Source organism: Orcinus orca, chromosome 7, assembly GCF_937001465.1.
Source record: "Orcinus orca chromosome 7, mOrcOrc1.1, whole genome shotgun sequence".
NCBI classification, from domain to species: domain Eukaryota; kingdom Metazoa; phylum Chordata; class Mammalia; order Artiodactyla; family Delphinidae; genus Orcinus; species Orcinus orca.
The window spans coordinates 24,111,397-24,131,181 of NC_064565.1; positions in this window are offsets into that span (position 1 = coordinate 24,111,397).

Genomic DNA, 19,785 nt, shown 5'->3' on the forward strand with positions numbered 1-19,785 from the left:
AAGGCAAAATAAACAGAATGTGGTATATTAATAACCGTACCTGTTAATCATACACCAAGTAGTTTCCTAGAAAAAAAATTTTTTTTTTTCCAGTTTACTTCTTCTTTGACTTGATTAGCTTGTTGTTTTTGACCTCACTGTGTACTCCAACAGGCTTGTACTGGAGGCGGAAGGAATGCGGCTCTATCATTTTCTAGTGTTTGTTTTTCTCTTGCATTACTGATATAACTTAAAATTCACGATTTCTTTGCAGTAATCAGTAATCACTTTTAACAGCTTTACTGAGGTATAACTGACATACAGTAAATTGCACATATTTAAAAGTGTACAATTTGATTAGTTTTAACATATGTATACACTCGGGAAACCATCATCACACTGTCTTGATTATGCAACTTTATATTAAGTCTTGAAATCAGGTAGGATAAGTCCTGCAACTTTATTCTTTCTCAAAAAAGTTTTGGCTATGCTAAGTCCTTTACATTTCCATGTGAATTTTAGAATCAGTTTGTCTATTTTGACACACAAAGACCACTGGGGGTTTTGGCTGGGACTGCATTGGATCTATTAGATAAATTGGGGATAATTTACATCTTAATTTTGAGTCTTCTTTACCAGATTTCTGTCTATTCTCCTATCAAGTATTAAGAGAGATGTATTCAAATCTATAACTAAGGGACTTCCCTGATGGTGCAGTGGTTAAGAATCCGTCTGCCAATGCAGGGGACACGGGTTCGATCCCTGGTCTGGAAAGATCCCACATGCCATGGAGCAACTAAGCCCGTGTGCCACAACTACTGAGGCCTGCGCACCTAGAGCCTGTGCTCTGCAACAAGAGAAGCCACTTCAGTGAGAAGCCTGCGCACCACAAGGAAGGGTAGCCCCCGCTCACCACAACTAGAGAAAGCCCATGTGCAGCAATGAAGACCCAAAGCAGCAAAAAATAAATAAATTTATTTATTTTTTAAAAATCTATAACTAAAATTGTGGATTTGTCTATTAGTTACAATTATATCAGTTTGTAGTGACATGTATTCTGAAAATCTGTTATTAGGTGCATAAACATTTAGAATTACTATGTCCTCTTGATAAACTGACCCCTTTATCACTATGAAATCACCTTTTACCCTGGTAAAGTCTTTTCTCTGAAATTTACTTTGTCTGATATTAAAATAGTCACTCCAGATTTCTTTTAATCAATGTTAGCATGGTATATGTTTCCATTCTTTTACTTTTAACCTACTTGTTACTTGAGATAGAGTATTTACATCTAATGCTATTATTCATATGATTCGGTTTCAGTCTTACTATTTGTTTTCTATTAGTCCTATTTTTTATGTTCCTTTTCTTCTGCCTTCTTTTGTAAAAATTATTTTTATTAATCTATTTTATCCCCTTTATTGTTTTATTAGCCATAATTTTGTTTTGTTATTTTAGTGGGGTTTTTTTTTAATTGCTTTGAGGTTTATGGTATTCATCTTTATCACAGTTTACCTGCAAGTGATATTATACTCTCTATATAGTATAATATTCTTACAATAGTATACTTTCATTTATTTCTTCACTTCCCCTTTTACACTATTGTTACTATATTTTTATACTTTTACATGTATATTATAAACCCATACACAATTCAACTCATTCCTTCCCCAGGGAGAAGCTGGGATCTGGGGTTTTTCACCTGCTTGCTCTGTGTGGAGCCTGAGGGAGGGGCTATGGTGACTGCTTGCTTTTACTTCAAACCACCATTTTTGTTCCCCCTGGCCCCCAGGGCACCTAGAATATGCCAGGTCCCATGAGCGCTCCAAGAACACAGGTGAGATAGAAGCCAGTACCTTGGGAAGCCCCCCCAAAAAGCAGGAGTGTTGGACACATCGTCCAACTCTTTCCCTCTCCACGAAGAAGTGGGCGCTAGGGGTTTCCTTCTGATTGTATGGTGCTGTGCCAGGGGTAGGGATTATGGTTAGAGGATTCTCAGCTTTTCCTACTGACTTCAAAGTGGGTGCAGGAGCCTCTAGATTTGTTTCTGGATTTCTCATAAGGGGGTTTGTCCATTTACTGTTGTTGAATCAATGTGTTCATGGGGGAAAGGAGGGTCCAGGGATTCCAATTCCACCATCTTGCTGACATCACCCCTCCTTTTCTCTTAAATGGTAATGTGAATCTTTGGGTGATGGTCAAAAAATGTACAGAAAACATTATGAACTGAGTTAAATGTTATGAAGCAATACAGTGAACCACTTAGAGCATTTAACCAAGGAAACTGTTGACTATATGAGAAGGAAACACTTTCTTGAGAAAGTTAATAGATAAGTAGTGGAAAACTTCTCCAAGCAAAAGAAGTGTTCCTTTATAGCAGGGGTCCCCAAGCCCCGCAGTACCAGTCCACAGCCTGTTAGGAACCGGGTCACACAACAGGAGGTGAGCAGTGAGCGAGTGAGCAAAGCTTCATCTGCTGCTTGCTCCCCATCTCTCGCATTACCGCCTGAACCATTGCTCGCATTACATCCTGAACCATCCCCCACCAGCGCCCGCCCATGGAAAAACTGTCTTCCACGAAACCAGCCCCCAGTGCCAAAAAGGTAGGGGACCGCTGCTTTATAGGACCTATAACAAGAAGAAGTGTGGAGCACCGGAACAAGAGCAAGTTTGAGGCCAGGGAGGTGTCAGGGGTCTGATCGTGCAAAGTTTGAAAACCTTAATAAGTCATTTTAGACTTTATTCTGAGAGCAATCAGAAACCACTAAATGACTTTAAGCAGAAAATAACACAATAAGATATGTGTTTTGAAGAGACTTTTTTTTTCAATTCCTTCCAGAAAATCAAAAAGAAAGGGAAGAAGCAGTATGAAGATCTAGTTGTCCTTGACCTAGATTAGTATGTTGGAAAGATTCTCAAACAAATATGGGAAGGGAGAAGAAAGAATGCACCAAGTATCAGTCCACAGAATACATAGGGTTGGGAGGCCCTGACCATGGAAGGGTATGGGAGAAAATCGACATGAGGAAGTACTGTATGGGGTTAAAAGTGCCCTAGACTGTAGGGTACAACAGATTTGAATTCAATTCCTGACTTGGCCACTTACTAGTCATGAAATTCTAGGCAATTATCCCCATTCTACAGATTAAGAAGCTTAAACTCAAAGAGGCTAATCGTACCTACCTCATACAGTTGTAGTATGACATGTAAACCTCTCAGTATAATGCTAGCCCCATAATAAGTGCACACAAAAAAAGTTAACTCTTAGGTGTGGTGGTATTGTAACTAAACTGACTTAAAAAGATTAAGTGATATATGCTCTAGGTCACAAAGCTGGTAGCTATAAAATTGTTTTTTTAAAAATTACTTTTCAATTCACATAGATTATTTGGCATAAGAATTATACTGACAGCCTTGCAAAAAATGCCAATTTCCCACTCTGACACCAATGTTAAAACCTGTCATTTTTAAAAAAAGTTATTTTATTTGACAAGATTTTAAATGATTGTGTTCTATTTCTGGATTTCCTAACAAAAAAGATTTATTTCATACACAAATGTTAATTTCTGTTGTATTATATAAGTGTAAAATTCTAGATCAAAGGTTATGCTAAGAAACAGAATGTAGACTACAATATTATAAAGTCAAAATATTCTGTTATAATGTGTTTTATTATCTATTGTTATTTTGCTTTCATTCTTTGACTTGAGTTGGTAAGGGCTGTATTTTTATTCAAAATAACACATATTTGCAACGTTAAATAGGAAACATGGAGATTACACATATATAACATCCTTAAGGTATCATTTATATGTGGAATCTAAAAATAAAATGATACAAATGAACTTATTTACAAAAGAGAAACAGGCTCACAGACCTCGAAAACAAACTTATGGTTACCAAAGGGGATAATGGAGGGTATGGGGAGATAAATGAGGAGTTTGGGATTAACAAATAACAAATTAACAAATTAACACTACTATTATATAAAATAGATAATCAACAAGGACCCACTGTATAGCACAAGGAACTCAATATCCTGTAATAACCTATATGGGAAAAGAATCTGAAAAAGAATGGATATATGTACATGTATAGCTGAGTCACTTGGCTGTACACCTGAAACTAACACAACATTGTAAATCAACTACACTCCAATATAAAATAAAAATTCACACACAAAAATAAACTCAAAATGGATTAGAGACCTAAATGTAAGACCAGACACTATAAAACTCTTAGAGGAAAACATTGGAAGAACACTCTGACATAAATCACAGCAAGATCTTTTTTGATCCACCTCTTAGAGTAACAGAAATAAAAACAAAAATAAACAAATGGGACCTAATGAAACTTCAAAGGGTTTGCACAGCAAAGGAAACCATAAACAAGACGAAAAGACAACCCTGAGAATGGCGGAAAATATTTGCAAACCAATCAACGGACAAAGAATTAATCTCGAAAATATATAAAGAGTTCATGCAGCTCAACATTAAAAAAACAGGCTGGGAGCTGAGGCTCGGGCTTCAGTCGGAGCGCAGGGAGAGGACTGGGGTTGGTGGCGTGAACACAGCCTGAAAGGGTTAGTGCACCACGGCTAGCCGGGAGGGAGTCCGGGGAAAAGTCTGGAGGTGCCGAAGAGGCAAGAGACTTTTTCTTCCCTCTTTGTTTCTTGGTGCGCGAGGAGAGGGGATTAAGAGCGCTGCTTAAAGGAGCTCCAGAGAAGGGCGCGAACCGCGTCTAAAAGCGCGTACCCTAGAGACGGGCATGAGATGCTAGGGCTGCTGCTGCCGCCACCAAGAAGCCTGTGTGTGACCATAGGTCACTATCCACACCCCACTTCCAGGGAGCCTGTGCAGCCCGCCACTGCCAGGGTCCCGGAATCCAGGGACAACTTCCCCGGGAGAACGCACGAAGCGCCTCAGGCTGGTGCACCGTCAGGCCGGCCTCTGCCGCCGCAGGCTCGCCCCGCACTCCGTGCCCCTCCCTCCCCTAGGCCTGAGTGAGCCAGAGTCCCCGAATGAGCTGCTCCTTTAACCCCGTCCCGTCTGAGCGAAAAACAGATGCCCTCTGACGACCTACATGCAGAGGCGGGGCCAAATCCAAAGCTGAACCCCGGCAGCTGTGCGAACAAAGAAGAGAAAGGGAAATCTCTCCCAGCAGCCTCAGAAGCAGCGGATTAAAACTCCACAATAAACTTGATGTGCCCTGCATCTGTGGAATACATGAATAGACAACGAATCATCCCAAATTGAGGAGGTGGACTTAGAGAGCAAGATTTATGATTTTTTCCCCTTTTCCTCTTTTGGTGAGTGTGTATGTGTATGCTTCTGTGTGAGATTTTGTCTGTATAGCTTTGCTTCCACCATTTGTCCTAGGATTCTATCTGTCCGTTTTTTTGTTGTTGTTGTTATTTGTTTTTACTTTAAAAAATTTTTTCCTTAATAATCATTTTTTATTTTAATAACTATTTTATCTTTATTTTATTTTATCTTCTTTCTTTCTTCCCTCCCTCCTTTCTTCCTTTCTTCCTTCCTTTCTTTCTTTCTCTCTTTCTCTTTTTCTCTCTTTCTCTCTTTCTTTCTTTCTTTTTTTCTTTCTTTCTTCTTTTTCTCCCTTTTATTCTGAGCCGTGTGGATGAAAGGCTCTTGGTGCTGCAGCCAGGAGTCAGTGCTGTGCCTCTGAGGTGGGAGAGCCAACTTCAGGACACTGGTCCACAAGAGACCTCCCAGCTCCACATAATATCAAATGGCGAAAATCTCCCAGAGATCTCCATCTCAACACCAGCATCCAGCTTCACTCAACGGCCAGCAAGCTACAGTGCTGGTCACCCTATGCCAAACAACTAGCAAGACAGGAACACAACCCCACCCATTAGCAGACAGGCTGCCTAAAATCATAATAAGTCCACAGACACCTCAAAACACCACCAGACGTGGACCTGCCCACCAGAAAGACAAGATCCAGCCTCATCCACCAGAACACAGGCACTAGTCCCCTCCACCAGGCAGCCTACACAACCCACTGAACCAACTTTAGCCACTGGGGACAGAGAGCAAAAACAGTGGAAACTACAAACCTACAGCCTGCAAAAAGGAGACCCCAAACACAGTAAAATAAGCAAAATGAGAAGACAGAAAAACACACAGCAGATGAAGGAGCAAGATAAAAATGCACCAGACCTAACAAATGAAGAGGAAATAGGCAGTCTACCTGAAAAAGAATTCAGAATAATGATAGTAAAGATGATCCAAAATCTTGGAAATAGAATAGAGAAAACGCAAGAAACATTTAACAAGGATCTAGAAGATATAAAGAAGAAACAAGCAATGATGAACAACACAATAAATGAAATTAAAAATACTCTAGGGCTTCCCTGGTGGTGCAGTGGTTGAGAGTCCGCCTACCGATGCAGGGGACACGGGTTCATGCCCCGGTCCGGGAAGATCTTACATGCCGCGGAGCGGCTGGGCCCATGAGCCATGGCCGCTGAGCCTGCATGTCCGAAGCCTGTGCTCTGCAATGGGAGAGGCCACAGCAGTGCGTACCGCAAAAAAAAAAAAAAATACTCTAGATGGGATCAATAGCAGAATAACTGAGGCAGAAGAACGGATAAGTGACCTGGAAGATAGAATAGTGGAAATAACTACTGCAGAGCAGAATAAAGAAAAAAGAATGAAAAGAACTGAGGACAGTCTGAGAGACCTCTGGGACAATATTAAACACACCAATATTCGAATTATAGGGGTTCCAGAAGAAGAGGAAAAGAAAGGGACTGAGAAAATATTTGAAGAGATTATAGTTGAAAACTTCCCTAATATGGGAAAGGAAATAGTTAATCAAGTCCAGGAAGCACAGAGAGTCCCATACAGGATAAATCCAAGGAGAAATATGCCAAGACACATAATAATCAAACTGTCAAAAGTGAAATACAAAGCAAACATATTAAAAGCAGCAAGGGAAAAACAACAAATAACACACAAGGGAATCCCCATAAGGTTAACAGCTGACCTTTCAGCAGAAACTCTGCAAGCCAGAAGGGACTGGCAGGACATATTTAAAGTGATGAAGGAGAAAAACCTGCAACCAAGATTACTCTACCCAGCAAGGATATCATTCAGATTTGATGGAGAAATTAAAACCTTTACAGACAAGCAAAAGCTGCGAGAGCTCAACACCATGAAACCAGCTTTACAACAAATGCTAAAGGAACTTCTGTAGGCAAGAAACACAAGAGAAGGAAAAGACCTACACTAACGAACCCAAAACAATTAAGAAAATGGGAAAAGGAACATACATATTGATAATTACCTTAAATGTAAATGGACTAAATGCTCCCACCAAAAGATACAGATTGGCTGAATGGATACAAAAACGAGACCCATATATATGCTGTCTACAAGAGACCCACTTCAGACCTAGAGACACATACAGACTGAAAGTAAGGGGATGGAAAAAGATATTCCATGCAAATGGAAACCAAAAGAAAGCTGGAGTAGCAATTCTCATATCAGACAAAATAGACTTTAAAATAAAGACTATTGAAGAGGCAAAGAAGGACACTACATAATGATCAAGGGATCGATCCAAGAAGAAGGTATAACAATTGTAAATATTTATGCACCCAACATAGAAGCACCTCAATACATAAGGCAAATACTAAAAGCCATAAAAGGGGAAATCGACAGTAACACATTCATAGTTGGGGACTTGAACACCCCACTTTCACCATTGGAAAGATCATCCAAAATGAAAATAAATAAGGAAACACAAGCTTTAAATGATACATTAAACAAGATGAACTTAATTGATATTTATAGGACATTCCATCCAAAAACAACAGAATACACGTTTCTCTCAAGTGCTCATGGAACATTCTCCAGGATAGATCATATCTTGGGTCACAAATCAAGCCCTGGTAAATTTAAGAAAATTGAAATTGTATCAATTATCTTTTCTGACCACAACACTATGAGACTAGATATCAATTACAGGAAAAGATCTGTAAAAAATACAAACACATGGAGGCTAAACAATACACTACTTAATAACGAAGTGATCACTGAAGAAATCAAAGAGGAAACCAAAAAATACCTAGAGAAAAATGACAATGGAGACACGATGACCCAAAACCTATGGCATGCAGCAAAAGCAGTTCTAAGAGGGAAGTTTATAGCAATACAATCCTACCTTAAGAAACAGGAAACATCTCGAATAAACAACCTAACCTTGCACCTAAAGCAATTAGAGAAAGAAGAAAAAAAACCCGCAAAGTTAGCAGAAGGAAAGAAATTATAAAAATCAGATCAGAAATACATGAAAAAGAAATGAAGGAAATGATAGCAAAGATCAATAAAACTAAAACCTGGTTCTTTGAGAAGATAAATAAAATTGATAAACCATTAGCCAGACTCATCAAGAAAAAAAGGGAGAAGACTCAAATGAATAGAATTAGAAATGAAAAAGGAGAAGTAACAACTGACACTGCAGAAATACAAAAGATCATGAGAGATTACTACAAGCAACTCTATGCCAATAATATGGACAAACTGGAAGAAATGGACAAATTCTTAGAAATGCACAGCCTACCAAGACTGAATCAGGAAGAAATAGAAAATATGAACAGACCAATCACAAGCACTGAAATTGAGACTGTGACTAAAAATCTTCCAACAAACAAAAGCCCAGGACCAGAGGGCTTCACGGGAGAATTCTATCAAACATTTAGAGAAGAGCTAACACCTATCCTTCTCAAACTCTTCCAAAATATAGCAGAGGGAGGAACACTCCCAAACTCATTCTACCAGGCCACCATCACCTTGATACCAAAACCAGACAAGGATGTCACAAAGAAAGAAAACTACAGGCCAATAGCACTGACGAACATAGATGCAAAAATCCTCAACAAAATACTAGGAAACAGAATCCAACAGCACATTAAAAGGATTAGACACCATGATCAAGTCGGGTTTATTCCAGGAATGCAACGATTCTTCAATATACACAAATCAATCAACATGATACACCATATTAACAAATTGAAGGAGAAAAACCATATGATCATCTCAATAGATGCAGAGAAAGCTTTTGACAAAATTCAACACCCATTTATGATAAAAACCCTGCAGAAACTAGGCATAAGGGGAACTTTCCTCAACATAATAAAGGCCATATATAACAAACCCACAGCCAACATCGTCCTCAATGGTGAAAACCTGAAAGCATTTCCATTAAGATCAGGAATAAGATAAGGTTGCCCACTCTCACCACACTTATTCAACATACTTTTGGACGTTTTAGCCACAGCAGTCAGAGAAGAAAAGGAAATAAAAGGAATCCAAATCAGAAAAGAAGAAGTAAAGCTGTCACTGTTTGCAGATGACATGATACTATACATAGAGAATCCTAAAGATGCTACCAGAAAACTACTAGAGCTAATCAATGAATTTGGTAAAGTAGCAGGATACAAAATTAATGCACAGAAATCTCTGGCATTCCTATACACTAATGATGAAAAATCTGAAAGTGAAATCAAGAAAACACTCCCATTTACCACTGCAACAGAATAAAATATAAATAAAATAAAATATCTAGGAGTAAACCTACCTAAGGAGACAAAAGACCTGTATGCAGAAAATTATAAGACACTGATGAAAGAAATTAAAAATGATACAAATAGATGGAGAGATATACCATGTTCTTGGACTGGAAGAATCAACATTGTGAAAATGACTATACTACCCAAAGCAATCTACAGATTCAATGCAATCCCTATCAAACTACCACTGGCATTTTTCACAGAACTAGAACAAAAAATTTCACAATTTGTATGGAAACACAAAACACCCCGAATAGCCAAAGCAATCTTGAGAATGAAAAATGGAGCTGGAGGAATCAGGCTCCCTGACTTCAGACTATACTACAAAGCTACTGTAGTCAAGACAGTACGGTAGGGGCTTCCCTGGTGGCACAGTGGTTGACAGTCCGCCTGCCGATGCAGGGGGCACGGGTTCATGCCCCAGTCCAGGGGGATCCCACATGCTGCGGAGAGGCTGGGCCCGTGAGCCATGGCCGCTGAGCCTGCGCTTCCAGAGCCTGTGCTCCATGACGGGAGAGGCCACAACAGTGACAGGCCCGCGTACCACAAAAACAAAAAAACAAAACAAAACAAAAAGACAGTATGGTACTGGCACAGAAACAGAAAGATAGATGAATGGAACAGGATACAAAGCCCAGAGATAAACCCACACACATATGGTCACCTTATCTTTGATAAAGGAGGCAAGAATGTACAGTGGAGAAAGGACAGCCTTTTCAATAAGTGGTGCTGGGAAAATTGGACAGGTGCATGTAAAAGTATGAGATTAGATCACTCCCTAACACCATACACAAAAATAAGCTCAAAATGGATTAAAAACCTAAATGTAAGGCCAGAAACTATCAAACTCTTAGAGGAAAACATAGGGAGAACACTCTATGACATAAATTACAGTAAGATCCTTTATGACCCACCTCCTAGAGAAATGGAAATAAAAACAAAAATAAACAAATGGGACCTAATGAAACCTCAAAGCTTTTGCACAGCAAAGGAAACCATAAACAAGACCAAAAGACAACCCTCAGAATGGGAGAAAATATTTGCAAATGAAGCAACTGACAAAGGATTAATCTCCAAAATTTATAAGCACTTCATGCAGCTCAATAATAAAAAAACAAACAACCCAATCCAAAAATGGGCAGAAGACCTAAATAGACATTTCTCCAAAGAAGATATACAGACTGCCAACAAACACATGAAAGAATGCTCAACATCATTAATCATTAGAGAAATGCAAATCAAAACTACAATGAGATATCATCTCACACCAGTCAGAATGGCCATCATCAAAAAATCTAGAAACAATTAATGCTGGAGAGGGTGTGGAGAAAAGGGAACACACTTGCACTGCTGGTGGGAATGTGAATTGATACAGCCACTGTGGAAAACAGTATGGAGGTTCCTTAAAAAGCTACAAATAGAACTACCATATGACCCAGCAATCCCACTACTGGGCATATATCCTGAGAAAACCATAATTCAAAAAGAGTCATGTACCAAAATGTTCATTGCAGCTCTATTTACAATAGCCGGGAGATGGAAACAACCTAAGTGTCCATCATCGGATGAATGGATAAAGAAGATGTGGCACATATATACAATGGAATATTACTCAGCCATAAAAAGAAATGAAATTGAACTCTTTGTAATGAGGTGGATAGACCTAGAGTCTGTCATACAGAGTGAAGTAAGTCAGAAAGAGAGAGACAAATACCGTATGCTAACACATATATATGGAATTTAAGGGAAAAAATGTCATGAAGAACCTAGGGGTAAGACAGGGATAAAGACACAGACCTACTAGAAAATGGACTTGAGGATATGGGGAGGGGGAAGGGTAAGCTGTGACTAAGCGAGAGAGAGGCATGGACATATATACACTACCAAACGTAAGGTAGATAGCTAGTGGGAAGCAGCCGCATAGCACAGGGAGATCAGCTTGGTGCTTTGTGACCACCTGGAAGGGTGGGATAGGGAGGGTGGGAGGGAGGGAGACGCAAGATGGAAGAGATATGGGAACATATGTATATGTATAACTGATTCACTTCGTTATAAAGCAGAAACTAACACACCATTGTAAAGCAATTATACTCCAATAAAGATGTAAAACAAACAAACAAGCAAACAAACAACCTAATCCAAAAATGGGCAGAAGACCTAAACAGACATTTCTCCAAAGAAGACATAGAGATGGCCAAGACGCACATGAAAAGCTGCTCAACATCACTGATTATTAGAGAAATGCAAATCAAAACTACAGTGAGGTATCACCTCACACCAGTTAGAATGGGCATCATCAAAAAATCTACAAACAACAAATGCTGGAGAGGGTATGCAGAAAAGGGAACTCTCCTGCACTGTTGGTGGGAATATAAATTGATACAGTCACTATGGAGAACAGTATGGAGGTTCCTTAAAAAATTAAAAATAGAATTACCATATGACCCAGCAATCCCACTACTGGGCATATACCCTGAGAAAACCATAATTCAAAAAGACACATGCACTCCAACATTCACTTCAGCTCTATTTACAATAGCCAGGTCATGGAAGCAACCTAAATGCCCATCGACAGACGAATGGATAAAGTAGATGTGGTACATATATACAATGGAATATTACTCAGCCATAAAAAGAAAAGAAATTGAGTTATTTGTAGTGAGGTGGATGGACCTAGAGTCTGTCATACAGAGTGAAGTAAGTTAGAAAGAGAAAAACAAACATGGTATATTAACGCATATATGTGGAACCCAGAAAAATGGTATAGATGAACCGGATTGCAGGGCAGAAATTGCGACACAGTTGTAGAGAACAAATGTATGGACACCAAGTGGGGAAAGCGGCGGGGGGTGGTGGTGGTGGTGTGATGAACTGGGCGATTGGGATCGACATGTATACACTGATGTGTATAAAGTGGATGACTAATAAGAACCTGCTGTATAAAAATATATATATCTATATAATTTAAATTTAATTTAAAAATATCCTTAAAAAGCATATGCATGTTTAATTGACCTACTCAGTGCACATTACAATTTTTCCTACTAACATTCTGCCCATCATCGAATAGACCTTCTGTGGAAGATTTGGGGGGAATAGCAGTTTCAGGTGGTGATGCTCCCATCTTTCAATCTATCTCATCTCTATACAGTATGTCAAGTTCCTTGGAGATATTCCAGAAATTGAATACTATAAAAAATGTTTAGAATGAAAATGACTGTCATCTCTGATTAAAATCTCAGTAGATGTGCCTTTTAGGGAGAAAATTTTTTTGAGTGCAGTTATAATTGAACATGTTTTAAGTTTCTTAATAATTTACATTTCCTATGCTTTAACCAATGTAATGACAAAACTAAATGACAGCTAAACAGCTCCTTTTTATTTGAGTGTAAGGATCAAATTCCATGAGGATGAACAGGGCCCACATAGTGCCCTGTGTTTCTACTTCAACTCATTTTGCTGCCTCTTTAGACAAATCACATAAAGCCAAAAATTCACCCTGTTTGTAATCAACAGCTCAGTCTCTAATAACATCACAGTTTTCTCTGCAAATGTTGCCTGGGTACTTGAAAAATCATCTTAAAATATATTTCTTCAAGTGTCAAGCATAATTGGTGAAACATAAATTAGTCCGACTAATATTCAGACTAATGATGTTTATTTTGATCTCGTTCAGGCAGTCATCACACTCTTATGTGTAACAGGGATGTGGAAAAAGCTGATTAGTGGTAATGGGAGATCTAACTTTCAAAGTTCAATGCTGACCCTGACCCTTGAATTTTTCTTTTAGTTCGAAAAAGTGACTTCAGCTCTTTGAGTCAAGGTTAAGTAAATGAGGTTATTATTTGGACCAGGTGTGGTCTAGGGAAGTTTTCAGTTGATGTTTTATGAATCCCTGACCAAGGTCATGTTGATAATAAGAGCTATGTCCCTACAATGGGGGTAATATAGGGTTATGCAAAGGTGAACCTATCCTTAAAGGTTTTTGGAAGCGAGTATGGGAGATACAAGTATATTAAAATGGATATGTCTCAAGGTGGTTTTTGAATTGTACAGGTAATTTTTTTTCTTTTAATGTGCTTTATTGCCTCAGAATTAAACATGCTCTTCAATTGTTCTATGCAAAGCCCTTCTCTTGTTTTACTTTATTTTTGTTTTTATTTTCCCTTTTATCTTCAGTGCCCATTTTCTTTCTCCTCCCTACCCACAGTCTTGCCTATATATGTAACTTTGTAAAACATATGTTATTTGATGTGTCTTTGTGTTTTCAGCTTATGTAAAGGATGCTTAATTTCCTTAATTTATAATTTAAAACTATGTATTTAAAATCTATCTCCAAGTTTTACTATATATATCCCATTCAATGACTGTGATATTTTACTTATTTTACCAGAAACAGACATATAGGTTACCTCAGATTTTTCACTGTCACAAGTCCTCTGAATCCCAATTAAAATCTAAAAAAGATCAACAGAAAAACCATGTTAGCAGGACTTGGAGAAGTGACAGTATGCCAATGTTGGGCATATACCCTTTATAGACCTCTGTGACATTTTCAATGGGGTAGATTCCTAGTCCATAGATCATGTCCTTCTTAATTTCATTACTAACTTCCAAACTGCTCTCCAAAATTACTTTATCATCTTTTAGTATCTCTGCCAGCAATGCAAGAAGATTTGTGTTTGTCCACATCTTATCAGTTTGGTATTTTCTGACTTTTCTTTTTTTTCAACAATAAGTGAAACTATAATAGGTGAAATGGTATCTCATTGTTTTAATTTGCCTTTTTTCCCATTATCATAATTTTGTGTATCTTTTCTTATACTTGTTTATCATTATAACAGGATAAGCTAGGTCATGCTGAAACATCAGTGGCAAAATTCAACAAACTTCTACCTTTTATGTTGGGCAAGGCTCCAGGGCAACTCTCCTTGTGGTTGCTATAGGCAGCTCCCATCTCATGACTCACTACCTCAGCTGATAGCCTCCAATGCTGCCACTGAGCGGGAGAGAGGATGCAGGAGGCATCCCAGATCTTTCCCACCTTAGCCCAGAGGTGGCTTTGTCACTCAGAGACTGTCGGCCAGAACAAGTTATATAACTCCAAGGATGCCTAGGAAATGTAGAGGACTGGATGTACTGTCTGCCACAGTGATTTAACTTTCCAACAAGTCTGTGTGCTTTGGGTTGTTACAATACTTTTTATGCCTTTATAATAAAGAAAAAAAACATGGCAGCAATGATCAAGAAATCAATTTTGTATGTCACTGCCAGATGTAATCATGTCAGTCCTCTGTTCACAAGCTTTCAATGGAGCCCCACTGCCTAAGAGGCTAAATAAACTTCTTGGCCTAGGTTTCTCTCCAGTAATAGCAGATAAAATTTAGGATGACCATTCAATCCCATAAATATTTGATCGGTTTTTATTCAATCTTTGTGTAAATTGGAAGATAGTGATGGTCCCTTAAGAATTGGTATAGATCTGAATGAAATTAAATAAGGTGCTTGAGGGCTTCCCTGGTGGCGCAGTGGTTGGGAGTCCGCCTGCTGACGCAGGGGATGCGGGTTCGTGCCCCAGTCCGGGAGGATTCCGCATGCCGCGGGGCAGCTGGGCCCGTGGTCCATGGCCGCTGGGCCTGCATGTCCGGAGCCTGTGCTCCGCGTTGGGAGAGGCTGCAGCAGTGCTTGACAGTTATGTGATTGTGATTTGTAGAGCTTTCATTTTATAACCTTGAGCAATATTGACCTCAGAGAAGACTAGACAGAATGAGGGACAAAACGAATGAATACGTTATTCATCTTTGTTCTAATACTGCTACTTGCTAACTGCCCCAAAAAAGTCTAAATTAATTTCTGAATTACCATTGCCAATACATTTCATACACAATACGCAAGAACAGATGATGGGTAAATGGATTTTACAATAAGCACATTGACAGATACTATGAAGGTATAGAAATGAACAAAAAATAAGTGTCATTGGGTGATTCTCGAAGGACAGCCTATGGGATTTGGGAGGTCCCTTTAACATACCTGGGTTTACTTTGAACCCCAAGAGATGGCCTTGATTCTCTCAAGCAGAAAGAACACATTTTGAAACTATGTTCTTCAATTATTTCAGTAGAGCAAATAGCTCTTAGGGTGAGCTGAAGTATCTGGAAGCTTGCAAGCCTGTTTTTAAAAAATTTACCTCTGCTAGATTTTGTGAAATGTCATGTCAATTATTTTTGCACAGTAGCACTGGAGAAACAACATTTCCTCTGATTAGCTTGACACGTGGTAATTTGGGTACAGTTTAACTTTATTTATCTTTGACTAGAACAAATTGTCTCTCTGCCCTTGTTTATACAAAATGCTGTTATGTTTCCTCCTTTCATTTGTATAATCTGTGGCTCGGTTTCATCTTAAACATTTATAATTGTACACTGAGGCAGGCTTTCATGGCATCAAACTCATAGCTAAGAAAGCAAAATGATGTGCAGAGGAGAGGTGGGGGAAGATTCAGCACAAATGTAAGACTTGTTAACCAAAAGCCAAGGATAATTTTTTTTAATCCTCTGACAGAACAATGAACTAGCAAGGAGTTTCCAACTTAAAAAAAAAAAAAAAACCGGAAAAAGGAAAACTGAAGAGGAAGCATTTCCAATGCAACTTGGCTTCAATTCTACTTTACATTGAAGACTGTTTCCTTACTCTCAAATTTACATCTATAAGTTTAGATCAGGAAGACTCTAATAATTTGGTCTCATCCTAACAGGAAAAGTTCACATGGGAAGTTATAAGGCCTCTTTAAAGAGTGTTGGCACATTAAATGATGTTCAGAAATGGCAATTAGCCTTGAGAACATGTAAACACATACACTATTATGAATATGTGTAGCATATTCCCTTAATTATGCTACATTTAATTGGATGATTCTGGAGTAGATCATAGAATCAGACAAAACCTAGATTTTAAATGTTGTCTCAGAGGCTACTTCAACCCACAAAGCCTATTTATTTTCTCTCTCCAACACACTTTATTTTGATTCTGTTGACTTAAATTTTATTCAATGTCAATTTGGCCTTTGTATTTAATATCCAGACAAATTATTTTCATATAAGGGCTCAGCACTGAACATAGAAAATAAACAGAAAAGGAAACTTATTGAGCACCTAAAACTGGCCACTCTTTTAAGCCTTTTATATGTATTAACTCTCACAATTACCACAATCTTCACAATTATCAAAATTTATACCTATTTAATTAAATAATTTTATATTTATTGCTTTTACATATTATTTTTTTATAAAATTAATAATGTTCCTCATAGAAACTGTCGAAAGATGTTCAGAGGAAACTATAAATCATTCATAATCTACAGTCTAGATATTATCGCTATTAAGCTTCTATTCATTTTCCACATGGAAGTCTTAGTTTTTAATGTAATTGGAATAACACAGGTTATATAGTTTCTTGCCCTTCAATTTTTACTGAAATTATATCATCAATATTTTCCTATGTCATTATAAACTCTCCAACCATGACTTCGAAGGGCCCACTATGTTTCATCATTGAATGCACCATAATTAGTCTAACCTCTTTGATATTGTGGGGATTGGGGGGGGGTAATTTGCTTAGAATCTTACTTTCTATGAAACCAGGTTGCATCTACAATAGTAATATCATGAACTACTGTGGCCACAGCCTCCCTCTGAGGTTACTGCTGTAACACATTTGAAATCTAAAGGTCGGCACAAAAAGTATGTTAGCAGGAGATGAAGACCTAGGGATAGTTTAGAGAGATATTTAACAGTCAGCAGGATATACTGTGCTCTGCTCTCTTATTTACTCTATTATTTCAGCCAGAATTTAAAAGGGTTAGGTTCAAGATATTTAGGCATTTGCATTGGGCTCCAGATCTTCCTGAAGGCTAGTCAAATTGTGCACACCTCAGTAAACTCCTAATATAAATTCTTTTTTGGTTGTTGTTGTTTTTTTTTTTCAGTTAGTTTTTTAGTTAGATTGTTTTACAACTTTCAACCAAAAGAGGTCTAATACATATTTACTAATGAACAAACATATTTAGTGTCTATAACAAAAGTGGTAATGGTCCCATTCTCTTCTGAGCAGACCACACTGGGATTAAAATAAGTTAGTTCATTTAAAACAAATATTGAAAAAGTAGGGTCCCTCTACCCCAACAAGAGACAAGCATATGATAGTTTCCAACCCAGTTCCTACAAGGAATGGTAAAAATAAATGGGATGGTTAGCATAGTGAGAATTATCCATAAATGTTGAAATGTTGTCTTAGGAGATAGATTTGCTCTGTGTGGGTGCACGGCTTAGAATTTAAACCAATGAAATATAATTTTGTTTAACAGAAGGAAGAACATTCCAAAAGAGTGGAATAAAAATGGACTGGGCTACCTCAGGAAGTACTTAGTTCTCTGTAACTGGAAAACGTAGGTATATACTTAATAACCATTTGATGGATATGTTAAGAAGAGAAATCAAAATATTGGCTTCTTAAAAAACTGCTCGGGCTTCCCTGGTGGCGCAGTGGTTAAGAATCTGCTGCCAATGCAGGGGACACGGGTTCAAGCCCTGGTCCAGGAAGATCCCACCTGCCGCAGAGCAACTAAGCCTGTGTGCCACAACTACTGAGCTTGCGTTCTAGAGCCCGTGAGCCACAACTACTGAGCCCGTGTGCCACAACTACTGAAGCCCGCATGCCTAGAGCCCGTGCTCCACAACGAGAAGCCACCACGATGAGAAGCCCGTGCACTGCAACGAAGAGTAGCCCCCCCTCGCCGCAACTAGAGAAAGCCCATGTGCAGCAACGAAGACCCAACGCAGCCAAAAATAAAATTAATTAATTAATTAAAAAAAAAAACTGCTCTAGGGACTTCCCTGGTGGCCCAGTGGGCTAAGGCTCCACGCTCCCAATACAGGGGGTCTGGGTTCGATCCCTGGTCAGGGAGCTAGATCTCACATACCACAACTAAGAGGAGTTCGCATGCTGCAACTAAAGATTCCTCATGCCGCAACTAAAAAGATCCTGCATTCCATAGCTAAAGATCTTGCGTGCTGCAACTAAGACTTGGCACAGCCAAATGAATGAATGAATAAGTATTTTTTTAACTGCTCTATTATTGACATTCCAATTGACATACAAATTTGATGTTTGTTTCCTTTCCTTATTATACTATAGGTTATTATAATAAGAAGTTACTTTCTTAAAGCTTAAAATTGTTTTTTGTTTTTTACTTTTTTTCAGACTGACTTTTCTTTGAGGGTCCAGGACAAAAGCTTGGTAGGAATGTTACCTACTGATGTGCCACCAAGATTATTTTTCCAAGAAAGTATGAGAAACTGTCATTAAGTGAACACAAATTACAGTTTAGAGGGAAGGAAGTCAGTATCCAGGGAAACAGTGTCAAGTCTGAGGGTGAGAAGAAGCAAGAAATGTGAGAACTAATAACACAATCAGGAAACTTTGAGAAAAAGTCAGAAAGCAGTGAAGGGAATGGGACAAAGTAAGTGGTTCAGAAATAGCATAGTGAACAGTGAGCAAGTGTTACCTTCCACGGTGCTTTAAGCCAGGCATGGGTCTTAATGGAAGAGTGACGGCCTCGAAAAAGAGGAAACGTGTTTATGGAGACCCTAGGTTGGTTGTATTTTCATCTCAAGCATTTACATAAAAGAAAACTTTAAGAAATTTGATATATCAATAAAGACAGAATATGTGACAGAAGTTCAAAATGCTCAAGAAAAAAACAACTGAATTTCTTAAAATTTCAATGTAAGTGCAAACTTACAGAAATAAAAACCTGGATGAGAAAAAACAATCACACTGCAGTATTTGTCTTTTGTAGTATTTAATGCTTGAGCTCTCAATTAGAGAATCTCTTGCTAGAAGACATTTCATGCTTCTTTCAGTCAAATTGAACCCACACAACAGTCATGGGTTCATGACACGGAGGCAAAGAGCATGAGCTTTGCAAATATACAGGCATGAGGTCAAAATTCAGCTTGGCTTTTACTAAATTACCTTGTGGAAAATGGCATGACTTCTCTTGTGTTTCAACTTTCCCATTTGTAAATTGAGAGTTGTTCTGAGGGTTAAATGAGAAAATATATTTGATGTGTCTAGCATAGTTCTTGGAAAATTGTAAGTGTACATTATAAGTGTAGCTATAGTTATGAGTTCTTTAAAGGTCTGAT